This window comes from Prosopis cineraria, unplaced genomic scaffold, assembly GCF_029017545.1.
Source record: "Prosopis cineraria cultivar Desert tree isolate PC_DT_omini unplaced genomic scaffold, ASM2901754v1 PC8, whole genome shotgun sequence".
NCBI lineage: Eukaryota > Viridiplantae > Streptophyta > Magnoliopsida > Fabales > Fabaceae > Prosopis > Prosopis cineraria.
The window spans coordinates 29,331,061-29,340,013 of NW_026555339.1; positions in this window are offsets into that span (position 1 = coordinate 29,331,061).

Below are 8,953 nucleotides of genomic sequence, written 5' to 3' on the forward strand. Positions count from 1 at the left end.
TAGAAATCCAACAGTCGAATTAAGATTTGGACACCTAGATGTAAAAGTACAGTGTTTTGGTAAAAATCATTTTTAAAATTGTCCAAATCTCATCCTAAGGGTCACAAACTTGTGAAAATACTTTGGACATATCAAATAGGACTAGGAGTACCTGATATAACATTTAAATTATGGAAAAACCTCTTATATCAAAATTTGACCACCCGGGTGCCATTTCCCAAAATGGACCTTATGCCCCCAAAATTTACAAATCACACAAGAGTGGTCAAAAACCATTCTGAATATCATATACACATATGAATACATATGCTAAACATTTTCACTTGGCTCAGAGATCTCCGTGGGGCCCACGCACCCACTCTCTCTATCTTAGGTGTATGTTTGCCCATAGTACACCATTTGCAATGCAACCACTTTGCATTTGCTTGTGAAATCACATATATACCAAAATAAATATTTGTCTTGTAGCGGAAACTTGACCTACTAAATAAATCTATCAAAACCACACACCATAACCAAGTTTCCTAGCCATAAGTCTACAAGCAAACAAAAATTCATACACAAGCCATAAAATCCACACATACTCACACACATATATACATAATCACATCCTACTAGCACCCTAATCCTAAATACATTACAATAGATTTACTCAAAAAAAAGGGGTTACAGTTCTTACAATTCACAAACAACCCCTAGCTCTGCTCCTTTTCCCATCATCCACTAGTTCCTTCAACTGGACCTAGAAATATTGACAAGAAAGAGGTGAGACAACCACAGTCTCAGTAACAGAGAAATCTATATTGATTATTACAAAATAAGCCATAATCAAATAAACGAATAATAAATTCAACATAGTATATAATTTAGTCATTTAAAATGCATAAATGCATGACATAGGCCGGTATAGCCTTTCATGACCAACAGAATGCCCCCTGGCACTCTTTAACTCGTAGGTAAACCTTATACCCACTTGTACCTCTACAGGCATAAAACGTAATCCAAGGCATGATCTAATCCACCGAACCGCCTATGCCCCTTCGACGTGAATCCTAAACACTTGAAGTTAACTCCCTCCCAAAGCCAGCCTAACTTATTCTCCATGTGAGGGTTACCTTGGCTTAGGCACTCAATCTCACACTTTATATGTCAGATTCCCTCCCCCACTAACAGGTGTCGACCATTCAATACACTAACTACTTTAGTACACTAAGCTCACAATATGTAAGGCAACACTGAGTACTGGCAGTGTGCCATAGAATATTACAAGTCCACACCTTCTCATTGGTGAACTCCTACCGAGATCATGCCTTTTACTCTTGTCTACCTTTCTCAAGTATTGACCACTTCAACATTTTAAGGTAATATAACATTTATAAATCTCTCTTAAATGGTTCCTTAGACTATCTAAAGTAACTAATCTAGTTATACTTCCTTAAGTACAACTTCTATTCTTTATGATTACAATACATGCAAAAAATCTTGTTTCCATAAAAATATTGTTGTTAAACAATTAGAAAACATATTTGCACTATAATCAAAGTAGTACCCCATAACCCCTTATAAAGCACATTTATCTTTTAAAACATGTAATACATGATAGCTAGTAATATTTATTCAAAAATAGCTAAACAAAGTAATAAGAAATATAAATTTCCCTGTTACCTCAACCCTTTGATACCAAAAGGGTTCCTCTTGTACAAAGTAGGACTTGGCTTGTTCCTTAACTTCTCAATAAGTTCTATCAACAATTCCCTACAACATATAAGTGAACTATATCACTTTTCATGACAAATAGCATTAACGAAGACTATAACTCATACCACACAACTAGGGTCAACGAGCCATAATCCATCCCAATGGTTCATATATTAAACCAATCATTCATATAGTATCACTTAACCACCAAAACTATTTATTAGCCATCACTAGGCTAATTTTTAATTCATATAATTTTTAATCAATTAAAAACCTTCACTTAATGTCACCAACTTTCACCATTACCCTTATAATAAAAACCAAACCTTAATTTAAATCTTATTGGGCTCAAATAGCAAAATTATAACTAAATCAATAGGCTTAAACCATTGAGGAGCAAAACCTAACCTCTTAGGGTTTGAATTTTACCCTAAAATTTCCCTTTTCATTTAATTACCTACTTAAAACATTAGAGCACTATGTAGAAACTTAAAATAATCTTCCAAGGACCCAAAAAAACTAAAGCTTACAAGAATAAAGCCTTTGGGATCAAAATCCAGAAATTCCCTCTCCCAAAAACTCAAGAAAGCCAAGAGGAAAGGAAGATGATTGAAATAGAGAGTTTACCTATCATGTAGTCGAGCTCACAATGATCGCAAAGCCTCCCAAATCTAAGCTCTAACTTCCTTCTCTTTCCCCTCTCTCCATAGTCTCCTCTTCTCTTCGTTTCTTTCTTTGTTCTATTTTCATTTCTGCGTTCAGCTTTCCCTTTAAAAAACTGATTTAAATAATTTAGGAAAAATTATAGGAAAAGGCCAACATTTTTTATTATAACACAAAAGTCTGGGTTACTTTTGGTAATTTTTTTCATAATTAAAAATAAAATAAAACCTAACTTTTACTTAGTAAAATTCAAACTTGGGACCTCTATCATACTATTCTTAATTTTAATTTAATTTTAAATATTTTATTATTTTTTTAAATAATCCGAGTTTTAAAATTTCAGGATGTTACATAATTTGTTGTTTGACTTACTAAAAAGTCAAAATTAAGCACCAGACACATGCTAAAATGCTATAGCCTCTTGATATTCTAGAGTGAAAATGGTATAGTATTTCTATGAACTTTATAACATCCTAATTTTTTAATCTTGTGATTAGCTGTTAATCAGGGGTAAAGCAATAATTGGTAAAGGGATTTGATATTTCCTTTTTTTTTTCATTTTCCTTCATCTTTTCATTTCCTTTTTCCCATGTGCAAGCAGAGACAGAGAGAACACGAGTCACTGGTAATTGGGGAGCTAATTTTTAAAGGTGAGACTTCTTAATAGGATATTTTAGATGTGATTTTAAGCTTTTCAAAACTATATAAGTGTTCTAAAATTTTTTCATAGTCATCCTTCCTCTTTAGTTTCTGATTTGGTGATGATAAAGAATATAAGGTTTGGGAGAGAGATAAATTTTTGTTGAATAAATGTGGTTGTTGAGATTGTTAGTAGTATAATAAATGTTTTAGAATATAAATTTATTGATGAGATTTAAATTTGAGGCTTATAAGTTAAACCCTAGACTCTTATGGGTAGATTTTTATTAAATATGAAAATATATATTAATTTATTGAGGTTTAGATAATCATTTGAGATGAGAAATAGATTGTTATGGCTATAAAATAGTGATTCTAGGCTTGAAACTAAATTTACAATTTTTGGGTATTTTTAGATTTAAATTTATGAAATAAAAAGGATAATTTTGATAATAGAAATTAGTTTAGAAGTTGATTTTAACTTATTAGTATTTATTGATGATTAAAAGAGGAGTTAAAAATTTTATTTGATGGTACTAACTCTATATTTATATTAATAATGAGAGTAGAAATTACGTTATATTTTCTAATTCTATTATTAGAGTTATTTCATCAGTCTCAGTAATTAAAACTAACATTTATAAATAATATAATATGTGTCGATTGTGTTATTGGTGAAGATTGTGGTGGAAAAAAAATTGTAAGGAATAGTTTATTGAAAAAATCAAGAGGTAACTATGCTTTAATTTATTATTAGTGTTGCCTCCTATTATTTGTGTGATTATTGAGAAAATTTTGTGAATTGTTGTTGGTTACGTTTATGGGAAAAAAACTATGAAATGGTAAATATATATTTTTAAATATTTTTTCAAGTGGGATGTTATATTGTAATATTGTTGAAAATGCAAAAATTATGAAGATCGTAATATTGTATATGTGTCCAATGTTGATATGTAATTGTTTGACTATTGTGGGAGATGTTGGAAGATTTGTTGTTGTATTTTTGTACCATGTGGTCCCAATAGGTGGCTTGTAATTAAGGGCTTGAGTTAATTTACATTTAGCCGAGTAATCTAGTATCAAGTGAGAGCTATGGCTCGATGTTAATGGAGGGGGATAAGGATGGTTGTTTTTCATACATTACAATATCTTTTGTATTTTTGTTGAAATTATACGAGTTGTTTCCCTACTTAACAAACACACATTTAACTGTTTGCATACACTATCATAAATTGTCATTAGTTACTGGGACTTTTGAATCTCATTATGTGGTTAACATTTTTTAAGAAAAGAGCCATAAGCGGTGTGTAACATCCTGAATTTCTTAATCTCGTGATTAGTTGTTAATTGAGGGTAAAGTGGTAGTTAGTATGAAATTAGAGATTTGGATGATTATGTGATCATTTGACTCATTGGGATATTAAATGAACAGATACGAGTGGAAGGATAGCATTACGGGTTGAAGCAAATGTGCGTGGTAAGAATTATTCTCATTGTGCCATGCGCCACAGCTTGTGCAGCATGCATTGCGGCACATGGACTAAAAAGTGACTTCTAAAGTCGTGAAATTTTATGAATTTCAGAAGTAGAAAGGTTGAAACGCACGAATGGAGAAGAGAAGAAGGGCTGGTGTGCTAGGGCAAGAGATTTCAAAGTCGTAGAGGGTGCTTTTAATCAATAACTTAGCTGATAAGTTACGTATAACCCTTATCTCCCATTCTACCCAAATTTCTCTAAATATCAGTTGTAGAGAAATTGAATCGATAAAATTTAAGGGGTTTGATTCTTACCCAATGTAATAAAAAGGTTTTCAAAAGTTAAATTAGAGCTTTATGACTGATTTAAAGTTGAACGATAGAGTTTTGAACTCATAGGCTCGAATTGGCCCTAAATCAAGAAGAAATTAAGATGGAAATCTTTTTTAACTGAAATAAGACTAGTTGAGATGATGTAAAGTAGTAATCGAGCAGTAATGGACATAAAATGGATAAATGAAAAAGAATAGATGGCTAAATATAGCCATAAGTAGTAGTTATGTACTTTTGGTCAAATTAGACCAAATGACTAAATTGTATCAAATGTGTTCAAATTGGCATATTGAGCGTGTGAGTTAAGAAAGGAAGCTTGTGATAAGTTGTAGTGGTAGTTGAAATCCACGGGTAACATTTCTAGTGATATAAGGGATAAGATAATCGGTTAACTTCCTCTATTTGGCTATTTTTTGTAACTATGTGTGAGTATGATATCTATTGCATGAAATTGTTTTAAACTAAGAATGTTTCATAACATTGCGTGAATGTTGTATGAAAAATGGCTTTTGATCAAATAAATGAGTAAGAACATGTAATTTCATACTTTATATAAATATATATGGTGTATTGAGGACATGTGTATAAATGAAGAACCTATGTGGTTTGGAAAGCATGATCATAGGAGTGGGAGTTCATCCTTGTGGAGTATGGTGACAAAACCATATGGCATATTCTCCCACTGCCCAACGAAATGTGGTGTTGGAGAATTATACCTCCTTATTGACTTTCGGGGTGCGGTGTTGGAGATGATCTCCTTAGTACCTAATGAGACGCAATGTTAGAGATTTGGACTTCTTAGTGCCTATGTGATACAGTATTGAATTCAATGACACCCTATTGTGTGTATTGGGGGAAACTATAGTCTGGAAGTGAGATAAAACATCTTTGGCTAGGTGATTCTACTACTAAAAGTGAGCTTAGGGCCAATGAGAGTGTACATTGGTCTAAGGCGAGCCTATAGTTTTATGTTTGGGTAATTTGGAAGTTAGTCGGTAGTGATCATGTTATATGTTGTATATGTGGAAAAGTGGTGAAAAGTGGTGATTATGGTAGTAAAATAAGTGATATGACACATGTTGTGCGATTTGAAGTGAATCATGTGATGTATGTTATATTAAATGGTATATTATGCTTTACTTTCATATAGTTGCATGTGATAGTCAATAGGAGTGAGTTATTCTGTTACTGAGATTTTTATCTCACCCATGTGGTTACATTTTTACATGACAAAGTAGTTATCAGGGTAGGGAAAAAAGTCAGGACTGGCTTAAAATTGTTAAAGCTGTATGAACTCAAAAGATTTTGTAATGAACTGACATCTCATGTATATACATATATATGTAAATAAGTTGTCATAGGGTTGCACACATGATTTGAATGGTTGAGTTGTGTTTTTATTGGAAGTGTAGAAATTGTAATGAATGTTGTGAGTTTTTGGTAAATCTTAGCCCATGTGTGGAAATTATGATGAAATGAGTAATTTGGAGCTAAGATTGAGTTGTAAGTATATGATGAATGTGGATATATGTGATTTTGGTGAAAAAGGGGCCAAGTTGTGCCAAATTGTAATAAATTGGAAAAAGTTGAGAAATGTGAAAATTAGCCGTTGAGAAGTCAAATTTCGGTATAGGTGTATATATGTGTTATATTATAGTCAATCAGGTGTATTAGGTTCTTTTAAACTTAGTTTAAAGCCTCGTGTGGTTTAATGAAAGGAAGCGCTTGGGTGCGTGAAATTTTTATAAAAAGTGACTTTTTGCACCTAGATGTCTAAATTTTGATCGGACTATTAGATCGTGTCTAAACCTGTCTTATTAGCTAGATTATGAGATAAGCTTCGTATGAGCGCTTAAATCACTCCGATCAAATGTTGTATGTGAAAACGACGCATGCTAGAATTTCATCATTTTTTCTGTCAAATGACAACAGAAAATTCAGATTAGCACAGTAGCGCATGACAGAGAGTCAGGGGTGTGGCTTTGTGCCACATGCCACGACGCACGTACTGCAAGCCGCGGCGCATGGCCTATATTTCAACTTGATTTTGTAATTTGAGATGCATGCATTTAATGCTATGAATGCATGTAATTTTCTTCTATTGTGTATTGCTTAAACGTGTTGTGATTTTATTGATTTTGCAAATGAGTCTTGGGTCCAAGCTTTTAAACAAAATATTTGATTACTGATTAGTGTGTTTGACGTGGTGATTTTATTAATCTTCTCTTATATTTGGAGGATATGGGAGGAGGTTACACGGTGCGTAGAGGATTCCTTGAGGCTTAATGGTATAGATTCACTGTCTCTTTTGAGTATTTTGATTTATATTTTTTAATGTGTTATATTGCAAATACTAGGGCTTTTGTTTATTGACAATTATATGAATGTAATGATGTAATCATGTCTTTCAAACTGTTTATGCTTTTGGTATATTTTGGATGATTGTAACCTAGATGTTTGATTTATTTTGAATGGTTTGAAATGGCATGATTATTATGCTATATAATTGGCTTGTTTTGAAAATTAATTGAGATGTTTATTTTGATTGTGGGTTTATGGTTTGCACTTGTTGCGAGTATAAGGTTAGAAAAATATGATTTTGGCTTAATGGCATGTGGAAGGTTAAAAATTTATTTATGGTGTTGAATTGTGCAAACCTAAACTAATTATTAAATGCTTTTATATTAGATTTATTGATATAAAATGAATTGGGTGGCTGTAACTTAATTATGGTAGTAGATGTGTATTAGTAGTATTAAGAATTAATTTGTGTTATTTGGCAAAGTTGAGAGGTGGTTTCAAGATCTTAAAATTCATTACTATTTTTATTTTTTCTATTCTATTGGGTTTATTATATTTTCAATTTTAAAGAGATCTTTTAGGCCTTTCACACTTATAATGTTGTTAATTGCTTGGGATCCCAAATCTTAGAAATGACAATTTAAGGAGTTTAAATTCTACTTATTATAATAGTACTTATTTATCTAACTTAATCTTTTTTACTATGGTAGTTATTTTAAATGTGAAATATTTTATAAGGTTATATTTTATCATTTCCTTCCATGATAGTGTTTTAAATTATAAAATTATTTTAAAAAATATAAAATTAGTTGGCTTCTATTTATTATGGTAGACACTTTTTTACGATAGTTGAGTTAATTGTTTTGGGAAAAATTTTTAAGGTATTACACTTAAAGCCATGTGATTCCAAGTCAAAATCTATTTAGAGTTAAAGTAATAATGTCATGATTAATCGTATGATGCAATCAAGTGTCTATATACTAGTATAGGTCACCTAATTTAGTTCTTAGTAAGTGGTAGGAGTCAAATCAGGATAAATCATCAGTGTAAAGCTCTTCTCTCTCATCTCACGTCTTTGGTAATATCATTCCTATATTTCTCTCTTTATTTTTGTAAATTTAATTTAATTTTTAATTAGCCCAATTCACCCCTCTCTTGGGGTCATTTACAACAACATTGTAGCCATAGCTTATACCAAAATTCTAAGCACCGCATCAAAACTAAATATATAGGCATCAAATACAATTTTGTATGGGAGTATATAACATAAAAAAGTTTCACTATACAATACATTTATACGAAATGTATGTTGTCGGATCCTCTAACAAAACCTATAGTTAAGGAGATATTTAAGAAGTATGTAAAGGCTCTTGGCATATCTAGATTGTGAAAAGAAAAACTTGATATAATATTTGGTTATATTAATAAAAATTATTCATTTTTCATTACTTTCATTTGTGTGTGCGTGAGAATATATAATGTCTAGTATGTCATATAGGTTGATAAGATTGGCTCTTTCACACGAGTAACAACCTTGACGTTCAAAAAGGAATATTTAAAGATGAGACATTTATGTTCTCCTGTGAAATTTGCATGTAAAATTCTTGATTTACTGTTGCATTGTTGCGAATATAAGAAGGAAAGTGGTAATTATTTAAATAAAACTTGTGAATCATTTTTTTAACAAGGGTAATTTGGTCGTTTATATAAATTCATTAATCATAGAAAAGTCACTAAGGATTGCAGTGAAATTATGACATTTCGAGGAACCACCTTATCATTCATATATTCTCCCCTCTTTCAATTTTGATTTTTTTTTGAGTTGATTTTTACTAGATTTGTTT